The 27,594-nt window shown below is 38.2% G+C and overlaps 1 long non-coding RNA gene across 1 annotated transcript in view; it reads left to right on the top strand.

Annotated features, from left to right (window-relative positions):
• Positions 1-27,594, top strand: part of LOC109548379 (uncharacterized) — a 192,253-nt gene that overhangs the window by 100,868 nt on the left and 63,791 nt on the right. Inside the window, exons 11-12 of the long non-coding RNA XR_002174460.3 lie at positions 5,272-5,388; positions 22,858-22,962. This is a non-coding gene — a long non-coding RNA (uncharacterized lncRNA). The remainder of the gene's footprint in view (positions 1-5,271; positions 5,389-22,857; positions 22,963-27,594) is intronic.

Below are 27,594 nucleotides of genomic sequence, written 5' to 3'. Positions count from 1 at the left end.
CATCATTTTTATCTCATACAAACTGGCCTAGTAAGTACTAACATATTAAAAATTTTTCATTTTATTTGCAGACAAACATGACTGCTGCACATTTTTTACCAGCATGATAATATAAAAATATTTGTAAAATTCTCTATGATTCAACAATGGCATGATATGCTGAATTTCTAAAACCTGAGGGGTTGCTGATTGCTGAGTTTTCTCTGTGTAACAAGAGAAAACTTAAAAAAAATAATACTTTATAGTTTACTAAACATTTACATGTATTATCTTATTCACGCTTAACAACAGCCCATACAGCAGGTATTATTATTATTTTTTAACATCTTTATTGGAGTATAATTGCTTTACCATGGTGTGTTAGTTTCTGCTTTATAACAAAGTGAATCAGCTATATAGATACATATAACCCGATATCTCCTCCCTCTTGCATCTCCCTCCCGCCCTCCCTTACCCGCCCCTCTAGGTGGTCACAAAGCACCGAACTGATCTCCCTGTGCTATGTGGCTGCTTCCTACTAGCTATCTGTTTTACATTTGGTAGTGTATATATGTCCATGCCACTCTCTCACTGCATTCCAGCTTACCCTTCCTCCTCTCCGTGTCCTCAAGTCCATTCCCTATGACTGTGTTTTTATTCCTGTCCTGCCCCTAGGTTCTTCAGAACCATTTTTTAAAAAAAATTCCATATATGTTAGCATACGGTATTTGTTTTTTTCTTTCTGACTTACTTCACTCTGTGTGACAGACTCTAGGTCCATCCACCTCACTACAAAAAACTCAATTTTGTTTCTTTTTATGGCTAAGTAATATTCCATTGTATGTATGTGCCACATCTTCTTTAGCCATTCATCTGTCAGTGGACACTTAGGTTGCTTCTAAGTCCTGACTATTGTAAATAGAGCTGCAGTTAACATTGTGGTACATGACTCTTTTTGAATTATGGTTTTCTCAGGGTATATGCCGAGTAGTGGGATTGCTGGGTCTTATGGTAGTTCTATTTTTAGTTTTTTAAGGAACCTGCATACTGTTCTCCATAGTGGCTGTATCAATTTACATTCCCACCAACAGTGCAAGAGGGTTCCCTTTTCTCCACACCCTCCCCAGCATTTATTGTTTGTAGATTTTTTTAATGATGGCCTTTCGGACTGGTGTGAGGTGATACCTCATTGTAGTTTTGATTTGCATTTCTTTAATGATCAGTGATGTTGAGCATCCTTTCATGTGTTTGTTGGCAATCTGTATATCTTCTCTGGAGAAATGTCTGTTTAGGTCTTCTGCCCATTTTTGCATTGGGTTGTTTGATTTTTTGATATTGAGCTGTGTGAGCTGCTTGCAAATTTTCAAGATTAATCCTCTGTCAGTTGCTTCATTTGCAACTATTTTCTCCCATTCTGAGAGTTGTCTTTTCGTTTTGTTTATTGTTTCCTTTTCTGTGCAAAAGCTTTTAAGTTTCATTAGGTCCCATTTGTTTGCTTTTATTTTTATTTCCATTTCTCTAGGAGGTGGGTCAAAAAGGATCTTTCTGTGATTTATGTCATAGAGTGTTCTGCCTATGTTTTCCTCTAAGAGTTTTATAGTGTTTGGCCTTACATTAAGGTCTTTAATCCATTTTGAGTTTATTTTTTGTGTATGGTGTTTAGGGAGTATTCTAATTTCTTTCTTTTCCATGTAGCTGTCCAGTTGTCCCAACACCACTTATTGAAGAGGTTGTCTCTTCTCCATTGTATATTCTTGTCTCCTTTATCAGAAAAAGGGTGGCCATATGTATGTCGGTTTATCTCTGGACTTTCTATCCTGTTCCATTGATCTATATTTGTTTATGTGCCAGTACCATACTGTCTTGATTACTGTAGCTTTGTAGTGTAGTCTGAAGTCCGGGAGCCTGATTTCTCCTGCTCTGTTTTTCTTTCTCAAGATTGCTTTGGCTATTTGGGTTCTTTTGTGTTTCCATACAAATTATGAAATTTTTTGTTCTAGTTCTGTGAAAAATGCCAGTGTTAGTTTGATAGGGATTGCACTGAATGTGTAGATTGCTTTGGGTAGTATAGTCATTTTCACAATGTTGATTCTTCCAATCCAAGAACATGGTATATCTCTCCATCTGTTTGTATCATCTTTAATTTCTTTCATCAGTGTCTTACAGTTTTCTGCATGCAGGTCTTTTGTCTCCTTAGGTAGGTTTATTCCCAGGTATTTTATTCTTTTTGTTGCAATGGTAAATGGGAGTGTTTCCTTAATTTCTCTTTCAGTTTCTTCATCATTACTGTATAGAAATGCAAGAGATTTCTGTGCATTAATTTTGTATCCTGCTACTTTACCAAATTCATTGATTAGCTCTAGTAGTTTTCTGGTAGTATCTTTAGGATTCTCTATGTATAGTATCATCTCATCTGCAAAGTGACAGCTTTACTTCTTTTCCAATTTGGATTTCTTTTATTTCTTTTTCTTCTCTTATTGCTGTGGCTAAAACTTCCAAAACTATGTTGAATAATCGTGGTGAGAGTGGACAACCTTGTCTTGTTCCTGGTCTTAGAGGAAATGGTTTCAGTTTTTCACCATTGAGAACAATGCTGGCTGTGGATTTGTCATGTATGATCTTTATTATGTTGAGGTAAGTTCTCTGTGTGCCTACTTTCTGCAGGGTTTTTATCAAAAATGGGTGTTGAATTTTGTCAGAAGCTTCTTCTGCATCTATTGAGATGATCTTATGGTTTTTCTCTGTCAATTTGTTACTATGGTTTATCACGTTGATTGAATTGTGTATATTGAAGAATCCTTGCATTCCTGGGATAAACCCCACTTGATCATGGTGTATCATCCTTTTAATGTGCTGTTAGATTCTGTTTGCTAGTATTTTGTTGAGGATTTTTGCATCTCTGTTCATTAGTGATGTTGGCCTGTAGTTTTCTTTCTTTGTGACATCTTTGTCTGGTTTTGGTATCAGGGTGATTGTGGCCTTGTAGAATGAGTTTGGGAGTGTTCCTCCCTCTATAGCAGGTAGTAGTATTCCCTTTTTACAATGAGGAGAAAAGATAGATAGAGAAATTAAGGTTGGAGGTGGAGATTCATTTTCTCTCAATTATTTCTTTCTCCCCAAGTTCCTGCTGTCTTTTACAAGCTACAAAGAAATAAGCAAATAAACTCAGATTTTAAAATTACCACCTGTGTCCTCTCTTGGAAGAATTCAGAATGAGGAGGCTGCGCTGCCTTTATATATTGTTGGCACTTAATAATAGAAGAGGGATTTTTCTGATTGCTAATATGACAAGCCCAATCAATACCCACTGGTTCACATATCTCTGGTGGGGTTAGTATGTTAAGCTTTATTTCACACGTGTTATTGAAAATTTTAAATGCATATGGATTACCTAGGCATCTTATGAAAATACTGATTCCAACTCAGTAGGTCTAGAGTGGGGCCCGAGTTTGCATTTCTAAGAAGCTTCCAGGAGCTGATGCTGCTGGTCCATGAATCATATTACTTTGAGTAGTGAGGTCCCTAAACTGTCTTGCCTCCTTTCCCTAGAGCTGCTCCCTGCAGGTATACCATGTTCTCCCCTTTTCCTCTGCATGGGAAAGATTTACAGTTTTTCAGGTCTTCTTCCTGTCATAGGTGAATGAGTTTAATTCAGGGGTTGGTGATAAGGAAGGTGCAGAGTTCCCATTTTTCCTTGGGGAGAAGCAGCATTCTCCAAGCACTCTACTAGGAATAAAGTGAAAGTATTAGAGCTCCTTCTGTCCTATCCCGGTTTTCAATTGGTTCAGAACTGGAAGGAAAGAGGACTTTATCATGATCAGACTCGCAGTATATTTTTCAAGAATCTTTTTTTGTGTCCTCAGTAGTTTATATTCTAGGGGAGAGAAGAAATAGTAAACAAACAAGCAAATAAACATGTATGGTAGATTATATGAGGGTTTCAATTTCTTTGGTAGCGTGGTCAGGCAAAGTGTAACTGAACAGGGGACAGCTGAAGATTAAGTAAGATGATGAGAGTGAAAGAGTCTAGTTTAGTGCCTGATTAAGAGACGGTGCTGAAAAATGTTCCTTTCCCTTCCCTCTGCACACCTGAACATATTTGTCCCTTGCGTTCAAGGCTGGGAAGAGTGTTTCTCTGTTTATAGGAGACCACACATGCCACGTCTCCGAAATTATACCTTGGAAGTCTAATGGCAGTTGGAAAATCTTTAATTGGGACTTCACCAGGTCCCTTGGCCTTTTAGCTCCTGTATGACACAGGACCTTTCCATAGAAGTCTGTCATCAGTGACTGATGACTGTCCCCCTAAGGAAATTCAATCATTCCACCAAATAATGAAAGGGGAAATATCGATACATGAAGGTGTACTGTTAAACAAATCAGGAAAAGGCTTCTAGTTCCTTTAGTAATCGCTATTCTCCTGAGCTTCTTAGGCTCTCCAAGTTGAGAGAATGAGTTCTAGAGATTCATGGATGAGTAATTTGTTGGAGTGCATTGCACAGTGCCTGGCACATAGGATAATATTTTTCAATAAATAAGAGTGGACGATTGCATGCTAAGTAGACATTAACTGATGAGCCAGGCATGTAAGCTCCCTTTCTGATCCTGGGCCAGTCTGTCTAAGGACACTCTTAGGAAACATGGTGGTGGTGGTGGCAGCAGGCAATATGTTTCTGGTCTAAATGAGTGACATGCAGTTGTTGTTATGATCATCACTTCTCAGTATCAGCTTACTATCAGTATGCATAACTTGGTCTTCAGGGCAGACTCTGTTCCAGTTTTCTGTGATTGTATAGTAAATTAGACTTGCCACACTTCACATGGGAGTTTCACAGAAGTCATCAACTAGTCACCAAAGAACTTATTCTGAAAACCACTGTAATTGCTATTTGTTTTAGGATTGACTCTTAGCTATTTGAATATGTCTTTCATTTTGTTTTCTTTATAAATGTATTACACATATTGCTGGGTCAACATTAAAATCATCTACAACAAACTGAGCTAATTTGGCATGCTCACACACAATGTTTTAAAATGGATGAGCTCTGAATTTCTAGTTCCAGATTTGAGATGGTCAACTGAAATTATGTTGACTCCCTCTTTGGCTTCTTCATCTATAAACCAGGCATAGTGTTTTATTCCTACAGAGGAGGCTGCGACCATCAATTACGTATTTGTTGTAAAGGGCTTTGATAGCTTGAAAGAATGACCTTTTATAAGACAGGATACATTGTATTTATCCTTACAGTATTTTCTTGGTTCTAATTATAACTCATTTTTTTTCCACCATAGAAGGAGAACGGAAAAGGGAAAATGTGAGTACAGAGAAAGTGGCACTGATTTCCATCACAAAAAGAGATTCTACAAAGCTCTGGAGAAAAGTCACACCACAGCATAGGCTGATCCTGGGTGAGTCTGGTGTCAAATTTAAATATTGCCTTGAAGTAAGAGAGAAGGGACTTTTTCAGAGCAACTACTTCAGATTAAAAAAAAAAAAAAAAATCAATAGTTGGTATGTGTTATTTTATATTTGTAAACTTAAAAATTCATAGGATGTCACAATTAGGGGAGGCTTTATAGATCTACTTTAACTTAATCTTTTCATAGATAAGGAAATAGAGATTCAAAAAATATTTATAAACTTTCCCTAAGCTACCCAGTGAATTGTTCTCCTGATCTCAGTTCAGTAGTCTTTAGTTTGCATATGACTGGGTTGTAGGATACTATAAGCATTATTTTTCAAAAAACTTAATAATATTGAGATGAATCCAAGTAAACCAAGCTGAGACTTTACAATCTATTTCCCTGTGGCCTGTGAAAATGACTTTGATCTAAGCTTCTTTAAGTGAATTTCTGTCTGTGTTATCAGTGCTTAGGGCCCCTGTATCTTAGTGTTCTGGGGTTTCAGAAGTGGACTCTGGTTAACTTAAAAACAAATAAAGAAAAATAGATAGTAAATAAAGTAAGGATGTTATTGGAAAGATAACACAGAAGAAAAGAAGAGGCTGAAGAGTCAGGGCTCAGAAAGCTCTGGACAAGCATAGCTGCAGGGATTCAAGTAGTAGCACCTAATGGAGAGTCTGCTTACTGCCCCAGGGGTAGGCAGAGAAGCTCCAATTGCTCCTACATCTTGTCATCCCAGGAAAGCTTCATATCTCAGAGTCAGGATCTGACTCAGTCTAGCTGAGGTAATGTGCCTGCCCCATGACTTGGCATGAGGTGGGTTGGTAGGGACTGAGTGGGACATTTTGATGGACGGATTGCCAAGACCTGATGCATAGAAAAAGGGAAGCTCCCAAAAGGGAAACAAAAATGAGCTATTGTTACCAAAAGAGGGAGGCATGGATTCAGGGCAAGAGAAACATGCATATGTGCTGGAATCCATTTCATTACCATAGATAGGAAAGAATGCTGTGTGTACAAATTTTTACTTTGTAGAATGACTTAAAAATATTTCGGATGTTGGCATTCAGTCTTCTTTTTTTAATTTTAATTTTATTTTTGGCTGCGTTGGGTCTTCATTGCTGCGCGCGGGCTTTCTCCAGTTGTAGCGAGCGGGGGCTACTCTTTGTTGCGGTGCTCAGGCTTTTCATTGTGGTGGCTTCTCTTGTTGTGGAGCACGGGCTCTAGGCGCGCGGGCTTCAATAGTTTGGTACGTGGGCTCAGTAGTTGTGTGGCTCGTGGGCTGTAGAGCACAGGCTCAGTAGTTGTAGCACATTAGCTTAGTTGCTCCACGGCATGTGGGATCTTTCCGGACCAGGGCTCGAACCCATGTCCCCTGCATTGGCATGCAGATTCTTAACCACTGCACAACCAGGGAAGTCCTGGCATTCAGTCTTAGTTGATACTTTTTACTTGTTCCTTTCTCTAATTCCAATTATATTTAGACTTTCATAACCCATTCAAGAACTAGAGAAAACACGATAACTATAATAAGGATTTTATTTAGTTTGGTTATAAGTATTCATTCACTTGGTCAGTTCATTTATTCAGTACATATTTATAATACACTTTGAAAATACAGGATTTAATTTTTGTCGCTGAATTGGCAAGAGGCATAAGCAGAGATTTTCTTTTTATTAGAATAAATTACACAACAGACTGAACTAGTGGCTTTCAAGCAGTGCTCTAGAGTGGCTACAAGTCCCTGGTGACCTTTGTCGGATGGTGGGTAGAGAGCCAACTGGTTGGACTTCAGTTCCTCTGTGCCTTCACCTCTCCCCATCTGCTCTTGCCTGTTTCTCTCCCAGTCCTCTCCACTTACTTCAACCAGAAGAGTTTCAATGTTGTTTGTTGGGTATCTGAACGAGGTTTTCTTTAATGAAGAAAAAAGTTTGAAAATTAGTAAATAATGTTACCATATTAACTGTTAGCATACTTATTATATTTATTTAACAAGTAACTTCCTAGTCTTAACCCTTCCTAGGGAATACATCTATCTAGTCATGAAGAGCTCATAAATTTTTTGAACCTATCTGGAATTAAAGAATAGAGAATGTTTACTGTGGAGGAGGCTCTCGACTACACTCTTTGGGGGAATAATAAGATAGATAACAGACAGCTTCTGGGCTTCCCTGGTGGCGCAGTGGTTGAGAGTCCTCCTGCTGATGCAGGGGACACGGGTTCGTGCCCTGGTCTGGGAAGATCCCACATGCCGCTGAGCGGCTGGACCCGTGAGCTATGGCCGCTGAGTCTGCGCGTCCGGAGCCTGTGCTCCGCAACGGGAGAGGCCACAGCAGTGAGAGGCCCGCGTACCGAAAAAAAAAAAATAAAAAAATAAAAGACAGCTTCTTCGCTTAAGTTAGTTGGGAAGACTAAGCAAACATATAAAATAATAAAAGGCCAACAGAAGAACTGTTTCAGTAGGTAGATTCAACACCCATAAACTGGATCACATCATCTCCATCTAGAGGGAGTTACGGGGGAGAAGGCCTTCTCGATGATGGTATATTCAGTTTCGGTTTAAAGTTCTATGAGTCTAGGGATTTAAAAAATATATCAGAACGTACATTTTTATTATGGATGATTTCTGCATCTCCAAGTTATCCAGATTCCTAAGTACCATTTGGATTTTGGGGCAAATATGAAAACAATATCTAAACTAGTCTCATATTACGTCTCTTTCTTTAATCTGATGTTTCTAGGTCTGAAATGAAAAGCAAAATCACAATTTTATTTTTGTATATGGAGGGTGAAATGTTTTTATTTGGATTGTTAAGAAGAAACAATGTTAAATTAATAAAAATCAAAATTGCACAGATAATTAGAGTTTTTGTAGCTACAAATTTTACTTTGAATTTGATCTCTGTCACTGCCTGCTGGGTGAAGTCTGACTCTATGGTTTTCCATTATGTCTGTGTTTGAAGGCTTGGTTCTGTCCTTCCTTTATTTAGTATATTCCTAAAGCCATTTTCCAGTGAAATCCTACCCAGTGAATTGACTCACATCAGAAGAATTCCAGAAATAAGAACAATCACGCCCTTTCTGTCATTGATGTAATGATGTTTTTCAGCTTTAATAGTCATGAGCGATATTTTGGCAAGCAACTGAAATAACCCCAGTTATCTGATTGTGTTATTGACCACTACCTTCCAAGGGTTACCTCAGGGGAAGGGACATTATTTTAGGAACATTCTTTATTTTTTAACTTGAGGATGTTATCTGTTAACAAAATACTAGATTAAAAGTCATGAGAACTTTTTCTTTTTCAGAGTGTATCTAAAGAATACTACAACACATATTTAACACACCAAGTTCTAAACATATGGATCTCTTAAAACAGACTGGTGTAAACATTTTGATAATTCCTGGAGCTTGTCCTTTTAAGATAGTTTTAAATTGTGGGATTATTAAAATGTTTACCATCTAAAGTGGCAGCACTGTCTTTAAGATTTAAGTTTATAATTCTATATGTGAATTTTTTCTAGAAATTATTCTTCCCTAAAAATTGAGCTAAAATTCTTAATTTTGTTTTCTTTGCTTCATATTAAATATAGTTTGTAAAGCTCTCCCTCTCTTTATTTTGCATATTTTGGAGTTCTCTCTAGGAACTCTTCTTTAATCTAGAATTTTCTTCTAGGAAGTATGAAACGGCAAGTATCTTAGGTTATAAGGTAGTTCTGCACATTTTGCTTAGTTTCTCTCCTCAGGTAAAAACCGTCTTTCTGTTGATCTGGCAGTTTGATAAGCTTACCATTTGGCTGGGCCTGAGGTGGGTTTGTGCAAAAGCAGATTGTTGTAGTTAAAATAATCAGTGTACCCCTGTTCTACCTGGATGTCTGGGAGAAGTGCCAAGAGAGTTCCCAATATTTCATTCAGAGGCAGAGTCTATGAAACTGTCAGTATTTTTTGAAGGCCAGTTTGACTGTGCCACGTTTCTAATACTTTCTTCATTTATCAGGAAATCAACTCTAGTCTTCTGACTTCATATTTTGTTCTAGTTTTAATGTCTTTTCTAGAAGAGTTTTTTTCTCTAGGGAACGAAGGCTTTATATTGTAATTAAGGTTTAATTACAATTGATTAAAACTGTAAATATCCCCATTTTTGGTCAGTGTCTAAGCCAAAGTATTGTATATATTTTATCAGCAATAAGAAAATGAAATATTTATCCTCAAGGGAGACAGTGAAGATCTGATCAAGAGTTAAAAGATAGTAATCGTCTGAATAGTAATTACCATCAGGAATGCTAAACTACCTGAAAATAATCCTTTGTCTCAACCAAAAGTAAACTACAAGCTCACTCTTGGTGGATCATAGTCAACTGTTTTTAATGGAGCAGAGGGTTTAAAAGCAGAAGCTCCAGAGGTAGAAAATTCTGAATCAAATCTCACACTGCCCCTGACGTGCCCTGTGATACTGAAACAGTTATTTCATCTTTTAAAAACTTCAGTTTTCTCATCTATAACATATTATAATGATACCTACTTCACAGAGGGAGTAAAATGTTCAGCACAGTATCTGATTCAAATCAGAGTTCATTAAATGCCAGCTCTTACTATGATTACATTCAGCTTATTTTGCATCATTATCTAAATGTATTTCACTGTCACAGAATCTTTTGTCACAAAAATGTTCTATCAACACCAGTTACGAACATGGTGGCCAGTGCCAGCTGAATATTTTGATATATTAGGAGTTACCTGTAAAACCACTTCTAATTCCACAGTCAGAAGTTGCTATGATCTGAATGTTTGTGTTCTCCCTCAACTTTATACATTAAAATTTTAAGGCCCAGTGTGATGATATTGAAGGAGGTGGGGCCTTTGGCAGGTGATTAGAGCATGAGGGCAGAGCTCATACAAATGGAATTAATGCTTTCATAAAAGAGGCCCCACAGAGCTCCCTAGTCCCTTCTGCCCTAGGAGGATACAATGAGAAGTCTATGACCTGGAAGAGGTCCCTCAGCCTCCCATCCTGTCACCTTGATCTAAGACTTCCAGCCTTCAGAACTGTGAAATATAAATTTCAGTTGTTTATAAGCCACCCAGTCTATGATATTTTGTTATAGTAGCTCAAATGTACTAAGACAGAAGTAATCACCATTAACATACTTGCAAATTTCATTACCATTTTTTGGTGGCTATATTATGTATTTATTGTTTGAAAAGTGGGCCTTATAATGTGTACCTAGCTTTTAGTGTTCAGCATTGTGTTGTGAGAATGGTTTTCCTTAGATAGTCTTCAAAAATCACAATTTCAAGTGACTATATAATATTCTATTATATAGGATAATAAGAATGTAACTTTTTCAATATTCCTCCATGGTTGAATATTTAGGTTATTTGCAATTTTTGTTCATTATAAATAACATTTCCATAAACATCCTTCTATATACATATTTAAAAGTATAATAAATGCATTCAAATATATGAATATTTTAAAGGAATTTTAGATATTCTAAATGCTTTCCTGAAAATTTGTAGCCATTTACCTACTGTCAGTATTGCTTCATAAATTTGTGAACCTCAAATCAAGACTTTCTTTTTCATTTTGACCTGTTACTCCTATGTAATAAATGGGCACATTTTCACTAATTTCCCCCGTAGTTAACATACATACATAATCTGTCTTGGCTCTTTATGACATTTAACTGCATACCTTGAATCACATTAAAGTTTCAGTAGTCATAATTCATTTCTGAAGGGCTTTTAAGTGGCAACAGAAAAAGAAAGAGCTTAAAAAGAATTATGTTATTGGATATAAGAACTCTATGGATTTAAAAACGGCTAGTCATACAAAGAATAGAGAAGCCAGGCTAAGGTATTTGTATTTTCTGCCCTCATCTCAAAGGTGAAAGACAACCAGAAGGAGAGACTGGGTCGTTGGTATTTATCCAACTACTTGGTCCTTCATGTGGGGTATGTCTTCTCTGCATCATTATTCACAATTATCTTTTCAGCCGAAGTACGTTTACTGGATGTCAGGTTTAATGCACATGCGGCCAGTGGAATTTATGTGAGAGGAGCACATCACACATGTGGCCTGAGTCTAGGATTCAGTCACTCATTCTTTAAATATTTATTGAGGACCAACTGGGTGCTAGGCCCCATTCTAAGCACATCAGTGAGACAAAGAGATGAAAACCCTTACCCTCTTGGAACTTATATTTTGGTAGGGAAAGAGAATAATAACACAAGAAATCCATTTTATAGTACATTTGGAAGTAATTAGTGCAACAGAGTGAAATAAGGCAGGAAAGTGGATAAGCTGGGATGGCAATGGAGGTAAACAATTTTTAATGAGTAGTTAGGAAAGGCCTCCCTGACAAGATGACTTTTGAGCCAAACTTGAAGAGGGTGCAGATGCCTGAGGCAAGTATTTTCCAGTGTGTCTGCCCCTGGGGATTCAGGCATGTCTGGTCCATTGGGAGACTGGCTCCACAAAAGTCTTTGTGAAGAGGGTTCAAGAAATCTGAGAGAGAACAGATCCTAACTGAAGAAATCTCTATGCATTATGAGCTTGATCCATGAGTGACTGAAGATGAGAAGAAAGATTGTATGCGGTGGTTCATATTTAAATCGGGTCTGGACATGTCTAGAAAGAATTTTGCCACCCAAGCAACATTGAGTTATCATGGAGTATATCACAATAGGAGAGACTCCATCTTCCCTTCACCACAGACATCAGAGCAGAAAGGATTATACTGCTTAGGGTGCAAGACGAGAAGTAGCAGTGGCCATCATGCTACGAGATCCCCTCAGGGAGCTTGGCCCCTAGCACTTGAACTGTCCATACTGGTAGGCTTGTTGTGTCTCTTGGGACAAAGATCACTACCTGTCAAGAACTACTGTTTTGCACCAGGAGAGTTGGTGGAGCTAAGTGGTCAGAGGGGCAAGAATCTTAAGTTAGAGACAGAACATAGTTGAACATGGTAGACGTTGAAGGATTGGAGCACATGGGAGACATCCCTTGGGAATTCCCAGAAATATGTGTGTGTTCTTGTGGTCGGGGGTGCTTTATAGGAGGTCGAGGTCTGTCAGAGTAACTTATGTATGAAATTTATTTTAACCTAATTGTCCATTCAGGCAAACATTGGATAATTTCTTGACATTGTTTCAGTACCGAACAAAAGTTTTGGCATAAATACTTTCTATTAATTTTTTCACTCTTTAACCCAACAATATTGAAGACCAGCTTATCAAGTTAGCAACAGTACTAATTTCTAGCAGGGAAGTGTGACCAACACCACCAATCTGAATTTAGCAGACTCACCTAGAAGAACTGAGTGTGAATGACCACCACTCTTATACACTGTTGTTTTTACCTGGTCATTTCAAGGCCAGGCCAGCAAGAGAGACTTAGGTCAGAGACAAAGGATTTTATTATTCACAACTCAGCAAGCAGCATATTTGGTGCCCTAAAGCCCCCTTTCTTACTGAGTAACATAAGAGAGTGAGGTGATAGCTGCATATGCAGTTAAGTTGTAAAAGGATAGAAATCTTTAGGGAATTCTTAGGGATTCTGAGCACCTAGGGAACCTGAAAGTTTCACACTGGGCAACCAGCTTGCTGGCCCACTGCTTTAAGAGGGAGAGTGTATCTCTAGCTTCCATGTTGTTCACTATACAGATGTCCTTGCACAGATGGTCTGAAACAAAAGAATTGCTTCTGCTTGCCAGAAATGCATAAAATGAGAGACCTATAGAGAACTGTCTCCAACAACAACCACCACTGGTTTTAAGGAAATAACCCAAGAAGTGAACAACAAACCTAACACCTTCTGCTATTTGAGACTACATCTTGCCTGGAAGAAACTCTGCCACAAGCAATACATTCTCAAATTGCCATGACCTTTGGACTGTTAGCCACATCTTTTGGGGCAGTGTGGCTTTTTCTTTTGTGCTATTGAGGGACAGCCCCTGTGGCATGTATCTCTAGCGTTCTTCAGCCACTGTTACTGCAGGTGAATGCCTTGTAAAGAGTGGCCCTCGCTCGTTATTTTCTTTCATATACTTCATCTCCTGTTCTGCAAGACCAATTGCACTTGGTCACAAATGGGTAGATCTAGCCATCTGGTTACCTAATGTCCTGGGGTAGAATCTGAGATGAAGAAGAGATTGTTGGAAAGGAAGTCTGACGCAGCGGCCAAATCATAAACTGTAACTCCATTAAGTCCTATTTTCATATTGAATAGGCAATGAAATTGTATTACCTGTCTCTACAATGCAAAGAAAAATCAATATGTGCTGTTTCTTCATGTAATAAATGTCCTTGTCTCTCCTCCCTGCTGTTGCCATCCCCAACATTTTACATTAGCATAAGAAGCATTGCAAAGTGTGGATGGGCCTGGATCTTCAGAAGGTGATTTCTCATGCCAGTTAACAAATATAGTGTTTAAAACAGCATTTGTCGTTTAGCATTATGGCTAAAAAGAGTACATAATCAGGATAGAATAAAGCAACATTACATTACTGAACAAAAATTTCTTTGACCACTTCCTAGGATGTCTGGGAATTGTAGTCAAGTGTATATCGTATAATAGAAAAAGTGCTAGACCTGGAGTTCTTGAAAATTAGCTTTGTGGTCTTGATTAAGCCACTTAATGTCTCTGACTCTCAGATGTTGATATTTCAAATGGGGAGAATAATCTTTGGTCTGTTGTCCTCACAGATTCATAATGTTTATTAAAATCAACAATGTACTATATGCATATGAAGGTGCTTTGGTAATCGAGCCTGATCTAATTGTAAAATGGTATGGCAATATTTAAAGTAAAGTAGAACTTTTTTCATAATACTGACATTGAGGAACAGGATTAATATTACCTTGAGTTTCAATTTTTTGCAACATAGGGAGTATAATACTGTTGATAAAATGGCAAAATCCCTGCAAGAATCAATGAAATTCTAGAATATATCAGGGCAATCTAAGCAACAACTTTCCAACATTGTTCTCACTTTTCACTAACACATTTTTCTTAGTTGCACAATCTCCAAATATAACCAAGCAGTAACCAAGTAGTTTATTCAAATTTCCTGGAGTGCCCTCTACACTCTCTTCGTCTTGACCTTCTCGGATAATATCACCCTCAGTTTATGACTTTAATAACATAACATCACATCATAATCCTAATGTTTTCTCTTTTCAACAACTGGGAAATTTTAATAGAAATCAACAAACATACTTGGGGTGGGTAGTAGAAAAAAGGGCTTTGTCTCTACATGTGACTGGAGCAATTCATGGAAACTGACCTACAAAGCAACCTACAGTATCTGCTTTTGTTATAAATTTCAAAATAAAACGTGGGTCCACAGCGATTCCATAGATTTTAGCCACCAATGCTGGGAACGAATTCACTCACCACTAACTCACTTATCACTAACTTATGTAAGTTCTCATCTTGAAACTTGTCATGGTTGAGACAGAAATATTTCTAGGATCAAAACTGAAAGCAGGTAGATGCCGTGGTTATGTAGCTAAGAATATTAAATCTGTCTGAATTGAATACATGTTGAGGTTACTGAGATTTGGTTCATTGAACAACTGGGTGAAATACATATCATAGTTCAGATGTGACTGCACACTTGGAATTTCTTTTAGCAACTGAATAGGTGCCATGTATGTGTGTACATGTGTGTGTGTGTTTGTGGTAGAGCTACTCAGCATGGTTAGTGTAAGACTCATGTGTCAGTTCTTTCCTTGAATACCAAGAACCGATGGTCTAACTGGAGTGGTATCAGATAAATTGGAGGCAACAAAGGAGAATGATATGGAAGGTAAAAGAAAGCTGAGTGGAGGATTAGGTTGAGTCCTGTTTCCTGGATAAACTTAGGTTAGTCAAAAGCATTCCAGAATATCTGTTTGCTAATACCGAACTTGGGCAGGTCTGAGTCATTCTTTTAAACATTATTTAATGCCAAGACTAACTATTCTTGAGGTCACCAACTTTCCTGAGCAATGGAAACCCATGATGGTATATGTGAATGGTTTAAATTGGTGGTTCTCAAATTCTGGCTTGCGTCAGAATCATCTGGAGAATCGTTAAAGCACAAATTCTAAGATTTTCGTTCAGAAGTTCGGGGGCAGAGCCTGAGAATTTGCATTTTTAACACGTTCCCAGGTAATGCAGATACTGCTGGCTGGGGCAAACATACTTTGCTTGATCCACTGGAGCCACCCTGTTTCCTTGCATGTGCTTTGTAATTGTCCAGTCAAATGACATATTCAAATCACTATGAGTGAGCTCCCTCCTCACCCCTCCCTTCCCCCTCCCAAATAATAAATGTGTGTGCAGTCATGTAGAGCTCTTGAAAGTGATCAGTGGAGAATCATGGAAATTAAGTCCATGCCCAGAGGGGCTACTCCTTATTTGATAAATTAGCTGGTTTATTTTAAAACAAGTCGCATTCTAGGGCCTGTGGCAGAGACTGTGAACCACAAGGTCCTTTAATGAGAAAAATGATGATAACTCACCACCAGATGCTTATCTTCACTTTTCAGTATATTATGTGGAATAAGGTGGACTCAGAGAAGGAGTTAAGGAGGATCCTGAGCTCAGAGTGGAAGGCCCCGATGCCACGCAGTGCATATTCCTTCTCATTCTGCAGCACACTCCAGAACTTCTCATTCAATAATTTACTCATCCACTTACATATCAAGCAGTTATTGAGTACCTACTATTGATACATGCCAGGAATTGGCTCAGATGCAGATAGTTCCTGCTTTTGTGGGACTAACCTGTTAGTGTGGGTGGGAGGAAGAGGTGGGGGGGGGAGGGGGAGGGGGAGGGACGGGGGGGAGAGAGAGAGAGGAGGGGGGCAGGAAGAGAGACAGAACATGGGCAAATAAAGAATAATTCAGAAAAATATCACATAGCAGTAAGTAAAACACAGAGAAATAAAACAGTGATTTGTTATTAAGTGATGGGTTACAGAGTGGCTATTTTAGATTGGATGGTTATGAAGGTCATTCTGAGATGACATTTAAGCTGTGAGTTGAATGACAAGAAAAAGCCAGGTATGTGAAAGATCAAGGGCTGAGAGTCTTCCAAGCAAGGGAGCAGCTAGTGCAAAAGTCTCAAGGTGGGAGTGAGCTTGGCAAGTTTAAGGAATGGAAGATCAGTGTGGCTGGAGCATCATGGACCAGAGAGTGAGAGATACCAAATGATGTTAAAGGACAGGCAGGGGCTATTTGAGAGTCATTGATGTGATTTAGTCATAGGTGTGATGGAAAAAGACATTGGCTATTGGTAATATTGTGTGATGGTATAAGGATGCAGTGGACAGAACATCCTACAGGACAGGGGAAAAGCAGAAGCAGGAGACTAGTTGGGAATCCATGATAGTACTATAGGGGAAAGATGATGGTGGCACTGACCAGGTGTTGGGGGTTGGTAAGTCATCAGATTCTGAAGAAATGTGGTCAGTTAAGTGTTGCTGACTTTTTGAATATGTGTGTGGGGATGCATTAGGGAAACGAGAACTATCTCCAAGGTCCTTGCTATTCAATAACATGATTCGAGGACTAGCAGCATCACATCATTTGGAGCTTGTTATAAATGCAGAATCATAGGCTATGACTCAGACCTGCTGAATTAGAAGACCCCTCAGGTGACTCATATACACATTAAAGCTTGAGAAGCCTTGTGTTAGATTATTGTCTTGATCTCCAGGGAGAATAGTGCTATTTACTGAGATGGAGAACCCTGAGGCAGGAGTCAGTTGGGGTGAGGGAAGGGAATCAAAATTTCTCTTTTATGTGTGTGAATTTTGAAACATTTATATGACATGCAAGTGGAGACCTCAAGTAACAGTTGGTTACATGTGTCTGGATTTCTTTGGGATGGTCAGGGCTAGAGATAAGGATGTGGGATATGCTAGTATTTGCATGGTACTCACTATCCAATGAATGAATAGATGAGCTAACTAGTGAGAAGGTGTAGACAGAGGAGAAATCCAGGAATGAGCTGGGCACTCTAAAGTTTAGAAATCTATTAAGAGGAAGAGTTAGTAACGGAGACTGAACAGAGGAAAGCCTTGGGAGTATGATGTCATGGAAGCCCGGAGAAGAAAATATTTCAAGAAAAAGAGAGCAGTCAACTGCACTGAATGGTGCTGAGAGGCTGAGTAAGAGAACAAGGAAATAAGCACTGGGTTTGGCAACATGGATGTCAGCGATGACTGGCCAAAGCAGTGTTAAAATGGTGGGAATGGATATCTTTTGAAGTACACAGAGGAGAGAATTTGAGATAAGTGAGTAGAGACAGTGCTTACAGATGACTATTTAAAGTATCTGGGAAGTAATACAGTTTTGTTTACTTCATTGGTGCTCTGAAACCAGTGATCACTCTTGGTATCTCCTGCCATAGCTGAACTCCTAACGTGTCCTTCCAGATATGTAGAGTAGAAAGTATAAAAAATCCTGGTCATTGCCTTCAAGCAACTCATAATCTAGTGAGAGATAGATGCACACAAGTAAATCAATGCTCTGATAACTTTATATTAGAATTATTAAGATTTATGGGCTGGGAAGAGAGTTAATATTTTTGCTTGCATTCTGCTAGGCACATTGCAGATACTATCTTATTAAATCCTCACTATATTCCTTTGAGGTTATCCCAATTTTACTGATGGGGAGATAAAAATTCAAAGAGGCTAGGGACTTGTTTTTGTGTAACTAGTCAATGGTGAGGCTAAAATTTGAAACTCAGGTCTGCTGACCCCAGGGCTATAATATTTGCAACGACATGTTACTTTTCACACTGGAAAAAGAGAAGAAATAAAAATTATGCTTAGCAAAACTGTGAGTGGTCTTTTACAAATTGGAATACAAGGATTCCTTACTGTATTAATACAGTAGAGTTGCAACTTACGCAGTGTTTAGGGGTAAAATTCCAAATGGTGGAAATTATCCTAAAAATATTTCCTTATATCACTCACATGTGCCTGGGAAATGCTCACATTATGAGAGCCATATAGGAATTGAGGTCAGCTGAAGAAATGTCCGACGTTTCCCTTCTCACTCAGGGAAATACAATCATTGAGGAGACTCGCCTGTAATACTATTATTATTATTGGCTGTGTACATATGGCTTCATTAACATTAGTTAAATTCACATATTAGGCAAATCTAATGAGTTAGTATTAACTGAAAACTTACATGTATGGTCAGTGTACTAGAAACGTTTCATGCATTTTCTTTCTTTAAAATTTAATTTAATTTTTAAAATTTTTATTGTATAGTTGAGTTACAATGTTGTGTTACTTCCTGCTGTATACCAAAGTGAATCCATTATACATATACATATATCCACTCTTTTCTAGATTCTTTTCCCATATAGGCCATTACAGAGTATTGAGTAGAGTTCCCTGTGCTATACAATAGGTCCTTATTAGTTACCTATTTTATATATGGTAGGGTGTATATGTCGATCCCAACCTCCCATTTATCCCTCCCCCCACATCCCCCCTGGTAACCATAAGATTGTTTTCTACATTTTTAACTCTATTTCTGTTCTGTAAATAAGTTCATTTGTACCATTTTTTAAGATTCCACATATAAGTGATATCATGCAATATTTGTCCTTCTCTGTCTGACTTACTTCATTCAGTATGACAATCTCTACGTCCATCCATATTGCTGCACATGGTATTATTTTGTTCTTTTTTATGGCTGAGTAATATTCCATTGTGTTTATGTACCACATCTTCTTTATCCATTCCTTTGTTGATGGACACATTTAGGTTGCTTCTATGTCCTGGCTGTTGTAAATAATGCTGCAGTGAACATTGGGGTGCATGTATCTTTTCAAGTTATGGTTTTCTCCAGGTATATGCTCAGGAGTGGGATTGCTCTATTGTTAGTTTTTTGAGGAACCTCCATACTGTTCTCCATAGTGGCTGTACCAATTTACATTCCCACCAACAGTACAAGAGGGTTCCCTTTTCTCCATGCCCTCTCCAGCACTTATTGTTTGTAGATTTTTTTTTTTTTTTTTTTGCGGTACGTGGGCCTCTCACCGTTGTGGCCTCTCCCGTTGTGGAGCACAGGCTCCAGACGCGTAGGCTCAGCGGCCATGGCTCATGGGCCTAGCCGCTCTGCGGCATGTGGGATCTTCCCGGACCGGGGCACGAACCCGTGTCCCCTGCATTGGCAGGCGGACTTTCAACCACTGCGCCACCAGGGAAGCCCTATTGTTTGTAGATTTTTTTGACGATTGCCATTCTGACTGTTGTGAGTTGATACCTCATTGTAGTTTTGATTTGTATTGCTCTAATAATTAGTGACGTTGAACATCTTTTCATGTGCTTTTTGGCCATCTCTTTGTCTTCTTTGTAGAAATGTCTGCTTAGGTCTTTTGCCCATTTTTCATTGGATTGTTTGTTTTTCTGTTATCAAGCTGCATGAGCTGTTTGTATATTTTGGAGATTAATCCCTTGTCAGATGCTTCATTTGCAAATATTTTCTCCCCTTCTGTGGGTCATGCATTTTCTTTTCTATTTCTTTTTTTTTTTTAACATCTTTATTGGAGTATAATTGCTTTACAATGGTGTGTTAGTTTCTGCTGTATAACAAAGTGAATCAGCTATACATATACATATGTTCCCATATCCCCTTCCTCTTGCATCTCCCTCCCACCCTCCCTATCCCACCCCTCTAGGTGGTCACAAAGCACCGAGCTGATCTCCCTGTGCTATGTGGCTGCTTCCCACTAGCTATCTGTTTTACATTTGGTAGTGTATCTATGTCCAGGTCATGCATTTTCTTATTCAGATTTTAATCCACACACTAACCCTGTGAGGTAGGTATTTTTATCTCTTTTTTTGCCGATGGGAAGACTGACTTTCCTAAGATCACAGAGCTAGCAAGTTGGAGAATTGCTTTCCTAACTCCAAATGACTCCAGCATGAGTGTGCTTTCCCCTCTGCACATGGTCTTCCTGGCTTGCAGTCTTCTGTACCAGCCAAACAGATCCTTACAGTTAGTTAACTCACAGGGCCCCTTAACCATGTGACCTGCTCATTCCTCCCCAGCAGTAGCTTCCCCCTTTATCGCCACCACCTACTTTCACTCCTTTCTTAGTGAAGGCTCCCTTTCCTTCTTAAGCCACTGCTGAAGCTCATTAGTATCTATGGATCAGCTAGGGAATTTGTATTACAGAGTCTGTAAGGAGGAAACAAACTCCTCCTGAAGTCAGAGAGCATTTAGAACCATGTGACCTGATTTAATGTAAACACAATAACCACATTCTTGTTAAAGATTAGTTCTTTGTCTTTCGAAGTTGTCGGAGCAACTGTTTTAAAAGTTTAGATGTTTGCAAGTACCATCTAAAAGACTCAATAAAAATACTGCTCAGCTCAGTTCAGATATAACTTAATATTTTTATTAACATAAGCCACCCTTTAAAGATCATTTGCAACTTTTGTTCTCCCAGTCCTCTTCCATGGCTCTCTGGATAGTGCCCTATTTCTGTAGCCAGCTAATGGGCATTTGCCACTCCCCCTTGCCTGATTGGATAATGCAAACCTGAATTTTAGGGGCTTACCTAAGGGATTTTTCTCCAGCCTCTTTGACTCTCTCCTGGCTTTGAATGTTAATTCTCTATCTCTGGAAATTGCCCTGAGCATTGTGAACAACTACTGTATTCCAAGTCTCTTTCTTGATGGAAAAGAGAAGTCTGTGATGTGACTTAATTCACTTCTTTCAAGATCAAAGTGTAAGACAAAAGGGAATCAAAGGTGAGGAGTGAAATCAGAGCCTGGTGGACAGTCTGGAGTGACTTTTCCATCTTCATTTTTTAACTCTCTTATATTTGAAGCTGGTAGAAGGCAGTGATGACAATTATATATGGTTGTCCACCTGGTGAGGCTTGGCTTGGAACAATTCGGAGACATTGTATTAGACTAGATGGGCTAGGTAATGTAGTGACAAACAATGCCAAAATCTTAATGGTTAACAAAAATAGTGTTATTTTTAGTCATTCAAACCTGCTGGTTCAGGTATCTCTACAGGTGTTCTCCATGTGGGGACCAAGCATTCCAGGCTGATCCATCTCATGGCATTTTCTTAACATAGGGCTTTGGGGTTTGTCTAAGCAGAGAAAGAGAGCATTGGGAATTGTGCATTGGCTCTGAGTACTTCCTCCTCAACGTGACTTTTCCATCTCAATCTATTGGCCAAAATTAGTCATAGTTCCACACAAATGCAAAAGGGGCCGAGAAACATAGCCTTCTATGTGACTAGGAAGGGTTGGAAAACCAAGGTGGGCACTAGCAATGTCCATTACAGACACCTTTGGATGATGTTTCTCCCAGCCTCATGTTCTTAGACATTCAGATGCTGGGGTATATGAGGTATGGCCTAAGGTGTAAGGGTATGTAGGCAGAGGGGAAAACTTTTGTCTTGAAGACAACACCAATGTCTTTGTCCACAGCCTGAATGATGAAGTTCCAGAAATTTTCTTGTATGCCATCTTGGCACAAAGACTTAAAGAAAAACAGACTAATCCCCTTATAGCCATGGGTAAATAAATACACTTTTACGGGATATTTTACAAGGTAACCAAGGACTTTGAATTGAAGGCCTAGATCTGGATCCCCTTAGGTATAAAATAGGCAACTGTGGATTTTTATATTTTTAATTCTGCTTTTTCCAAGGTTTGTTGTAGGAATTAAAAATTAAAATCGAGTCCAGGCAGCAATAATGAATCAGAAAGGGTATGAAGAAAGCTCGGGTACAGACTCAGTGGATAAACTAAAGAGCTGTGAGCCTTCTCTGAGGGGCAGGAATGGAATCTTTCATTTAACACATCTTCTTAGTTTGTTATCCTGGGAGCAAGTTTGATACCAGTTTCTAATTATGGGAATAGTGATCAGGCCCCAATGCCTTGCAAACATCGTATGTATGTGTGTACAGTCTCACCTCTAAAATTTCAAGGTAGTAGAAAGTAATCTAATTATGTGGATAATTAAAAACAACCAAAGTGCAAGTTTAAAACTTGTACTTTTATGACTGCAAAGCAGGCTATCAAAATGACAGGGTGTCTGGATGGGATCGTTGCACGCACTCAGATTAAATGAGTGCATTAGTTGATTGTTTCTGGTATGAAGATAAGCAGAGAAAAGTATAATAATGTTGGCATTTAAGTGGACCTAATTAGGCTTCAAGTTTAACACTCCATTAAGATGAATGGGAAAGGGTCACCCCCTGTTCAAGCTGTGGTATTGTCTTAGTGTGTCTGGATCTTGCCTCTGAAGACAACAGTCTGTCAGCATACGTTCTCACAGTCACCCCTGTAAAGCAGACTGGAAATTTAATTCTTCTAAAATTAAATCTCAGGTTCTGGAGGCCACAGTAAAATCCACAGGGAGATCTTAAATCTTCAAGTTCTACAGCTGTATTAGTCATAAACAACAACAATAGCAATGATAATTCTTTCAGTTTTCTATAGGAACACTCAAGTGCAGACTTCAGTGTTTCCTGAATATAAACTGGTGAAACTAACAACCTCCAGTTTACCACTGAAGGACCCTGTCCATGGGAAGGGTGAGTGACTTGGATAAAGTTTCAGAGCATGTCACCGGTGAAGCCAGAAATAACATGGAGGGACTGTTCAGTTTTTGTTGCAGTAGTCTGTCATCCATCAGGGAAGGGGAGTAAGGAACAATGATCTTATCTACTAAACCGAGGGTACATGCATTTGAAAGAAAACCTAAGAATCTAAGGGCAGCACAGCCCAGTAGACATGTTTATAGGGAGATGACTGGGGAAATTCCGCCATCCTGCCATATGGAAATAGTGTGTAAGTAGGAGAAAAGTTTAGTCATGCCAATGCCCAAGGTGTATGGATGTGGTCTGAAAGTTATGACACTTGGGAACCACATTCACAGTTGTCACCCAAAGAGCCACAGGGTCACTGTATGCCTTTTAGTGATTGGATTCAAAACTAGATGTCTGGAGATTGCATAAGGAGAGGCCACATATGGCTTGAATTGAGTAGTTGGGTAAATGGTTGTCATAATTTTCCGATTCTTTGGAAAGTAGTATGGCTACATCTCCAAGCACAATCTCAGGATTGGTAACTTGTAATTCAGGTTATGCTGTAGGCCTGCTGCATGTCATTGGACAAATAATTTCTCTTGCTAAGTTTCAGTTGTTTATTTTTTGAAATTAGTAAGATGAAATTTGGCCTGCTTAGCCAAATTCTAGGTTTTGTAGCTGTGTTATTCACTAAGATTTCAGAAAGGAAGTTCTGCTGTACAGCTGGTGCCTAGATAGACCCGTTACTATGTCCAACTTTTTTCTAAATGTGAAATTATTGTAAATTTTGGAACTGTTTAAATGGGTTCAATAATAATAAAATAATGGCAGTATTTTTTATTAAAAATAAGCCATCTATAGAATCACTGATCTTAGCATTTAGGATTTGGATGGAAAGAGGTATAGTTCTCTGAGTCAACTTCTTTCAACATGATAGGATTCATTATGTCAGATCCCTGACTCATGATATGCCATTGCTTGAACATTTCTAATAATTGGAGAGTTGAGAATGGGACATTCTTTCCCAGTGCTGGTCATGTTGGGTTATTAGTCCTTCTCATTCCTTGAAATATTCTGTACCAATTGATACTAATCTTGACTCTGAGAATACAATGTCTATTCCATCTGCTATTTGATAGCTTTCAGATATCTGAAGCAAGTGATCATGTTAATCCCTTGGTTTTCTCTTTTTTATTCATTATAAGGCATACAGAAGTTTTCATAAACTTCGTTGCTTCAGAAATGTCCCTCAAGCTTTAATATTTCATGAGGATTCAACTTAGCTTATAAATGTTCTATGTTATTATATTTGAGTATTCTCACTCATTGAGAACAAATTAGTATTTGGAATGTATTCTTTTTCACAATATATTTAATTAATTTTTTTTTGTTTTAGGGAAATCTAATTAATTTGGGTTTATCCTAATTAATTTAAACAATTGTTTACTTGTAGCTTGCTTTGCTCCAGAATTAGTCATTTAATGCCATTTCCAATAATGAACTGATAAGATAAAAAACATGGAAATGGCAAAAAATAAAATGTAGAAAAATAAGAAAGAACTGGGTAGAGTTCACTATATAAAATACACTTACAAGGTTATTATATACTTATTTGTGGTGAGTCCAAATTTGATTTTGAACTTTCTAACAGCCAATTCAAAGAGAGAAATAAGACAAGTTGCGAGACTAATAACATCTAAAATGTCAGAAAGGCAATTGGAAAAAAACTCAACAGTTTCTCATACTGAGTCCTGGGAACATTATCTCCTGAGTTCTTATAGCAAAGACTCTCTATAACGAAGTAAGAATATCTCCAACAGCATTTTTATAGTGAATTCCACAACAGATTTCATAGGGTTTTTCCATGATAAAGTGATAAAATTTCCAAGTACAAGTTCCTGGTACTTAATAAGAGCTTGTAATGGGTGAATTGTGTCCCTCCAAAATATGTTGAAGTCCTAACCCCCCATACCTCTGAGGGTTACTTTATCCGGAAATATGGTCTTTACAGATATAATCAGGATACAGTGAAGTCCTACTGAATTAGGGTGGGCCCAATCCAATATGACTGGTGTCTATAAAAAGAGGAGAAGAGTCACAGACACAGAGGGAAAATGGCCATGTGAAGACAGAAGGAGAGATTGGAGTTGTGCTGCCACATGCCAAGGAATGCCTGTGGCTATCAGGAGCTGGAAGAGACAATGAAGGATCCTGCTTTAGAAGTTTCAGAGGGAATGCAGCCCTGCCAACATGCTGAGTTTGGATTTCTAACCTGCAGAACTGAGAGAATGAGTTTCTGTTTTAAGCGACTCAATTTGTGATCCTTTGTTATGTAGATAGCTCTAGGAAACTAATATGGTACTTGGTAAATATTTACTGAATGCATGGATAAGTTTTATGGAACAGTTGACTGATGGGAAAGGGCTCCTCAGAAATTTAGAGACACTGCTGTGATCAGCTAAGAAAAAAATTGGCACAATTCCACCAGATATATTTATATCCATTTCTATTTTTACTAAAGTTAGAATTACTGCATAGAAGATGTATTTATTGGGGGGTTTATAATTAATAATCCATTATCAGGAGGTTTAATGTGTAGATTTGACCACTACCATGAGCCATTTTATTTCCTATGACATACAACTCTTCTTAGAGCTTTGTGCAGTATCCAGCCTATAGTAGGTATTCAAAAAATGTATATAGGAATAAGATATATAGTAAATTCTATTATTACTTGATAAATAATGAGGGTAGAGGAGGGTCCTGTCCCCAAATGCCATTATTTTAAAGGGGACGTATGACACATATATTTTAATTAGCTATGTCACAGGAATCCTGTTATCTCCCTTTGTGAATTTTACTAAGCAGGGGTGTTCCTGCTTCTTTTTCATTAGTCCTTTTCTCAAAACACATGCCCGTGACTTCAATCCCTATCATCTCCAACTATCTTCAAGAAATCAAATAAATCAATGACTCCCTAAACATTGAGAAGAAAAGAAAATGAAAAATGATCCAAGAGGAAAAACAATGCCCTGATTCTGGCTGGAACACAGTCTTCCAAAGTTGTTGCAAGACCAGTTTCAGTCTCTTGAGTACTGGCTTCCCCTCCTACTATCTCCTTAAGGCAGTCAAATGTTGTGATAGGATAAAGGTAGAGAGACTAACAGGTCATAAGCCCACCACAACTTATGAAAGCTCACCAAACATGATGAATGGCACGCATGATGAGCTAGTTTAGAAAAAAAAATCCATTTTCTTTTCAATAACCTAATATTTTATTTGAAATGGAAAAACTTTGGAGAATCATTGAACACCTGTGAATTATGATAACCTTCAACTTACAAAACGGAGATGAAGTTGCTCAAGTTTTAAATACAAGAGGCATCATTCGGGACCTGAAAAGAAGAAGAAAAAACCCAAACAAACAAATTAAAACAAAAAAGAAACCCAAAAACGTGGTGGGCAGTCTCTAGCGGACCTGTGGAAATATGGAGCAATTGAATGCTCACGTGTTTGCAAAAAGTTCTGTTCATCCTTCCTAGGTTCATCCCACCGGCAGGCAGTTCCACCCCTGTGAGGAATATAATGGAGCACAATCTCGAAGCTGCTCTGCCTGTAACATTCACAGGTTCTCTCTCCCCCCAAATTTGAGCTGAGGCACTTTTCCTTTCTAAAGAGCAGCATCTGGCCTCTTCGTGTGCTCATTTGCATGCCAATACTGGATTGCTCTCCCAGCGCACAGCTATTTAATAGTGGTGCTGGTGTCCGAGCTCTGGGAACAAACGAAATGGTTTGGGTGTGCTTTTGTGTGCAGTGCGGGTCGTTGCTACAGTGTGCTTATTAAGAATAGTACACATTCATTATAACAAGATTGCTCTTTTGCTCAGGGGCCATCACGGCACATTCTGTAAATGAATTAACAGTAGCATGCATTTGTGTATTATGGGCCCAGAAGATGCATTTGTTTATTAAATAAATCTGCAACACAGAAAGTATAGTTGAAAAAAAAACCTAGAAAATAATCAGCGTGCGCATGTACAGTAGCTATTTGTTTGTGTTTTCTTTTTTTTTGAAACCTCAACATCTTGGCGAGTTTTCCTCCTTTGTTTCTTTTAAATAACCAGAGATCACAGGCCACATTATAGACTAACAGCCTGCAAATATTGATGTAAAAAAAAAAAGGAAACCAAATTTAAGTTACAGAAGCACAAAACATTTCCAGAAGTGGTATTGTAAATAATCATGTACCTTTAAAATGATTAATATTATGGTTCTTTTGCATTTCTTTAAATTGTTTTGTTATTCTTAAAATCGTTTGTCTCTAAAAATCACTATTTTTATTTTTGGCTAAAATTTCACGTGCATCACATATATAATTTTCCCCATTGAACTTTGATGTCTTTTGAAATACAAACTCTGCTTTTGGGGCATTCAGCTAATATTGATCCATTTATTTTCAACCTTTTAGCTCAGGTATAGCTAGTATAATATATTAATAAACATGAATCAGTCTGTTAGATTTTATTCCTGTTAACTAATGATTTTTTAAAAGCCCAATGGCAGTTCACAATTACACTGAGAACTCAGATTATATTTTAGATGTGGCTATTCTGTATTTCTCTCTACTTGTATTATGTA

The sequence above is a fragment of the Tursiops truncatus genome, chromosome 7 (genome assembly GCF_011762595.2).
Source record: "Tursiops truncatus isolate mTurTru1 chromosome 7, mTurTru1.mat.Y, whole genome shotgun sequence".
In the NCBI taxonomy this organism is placed as follows: Eukaryota; Metazoa; Chordata; class Mammalia; order Artiodactyla; family Delphinidae; genus Tursiops; species Tursiops truncatus.
Note: the sequence above shows the minus strand (reverse complement) of the source record. Positions and strands in the feature narration are given on the sequence as shown.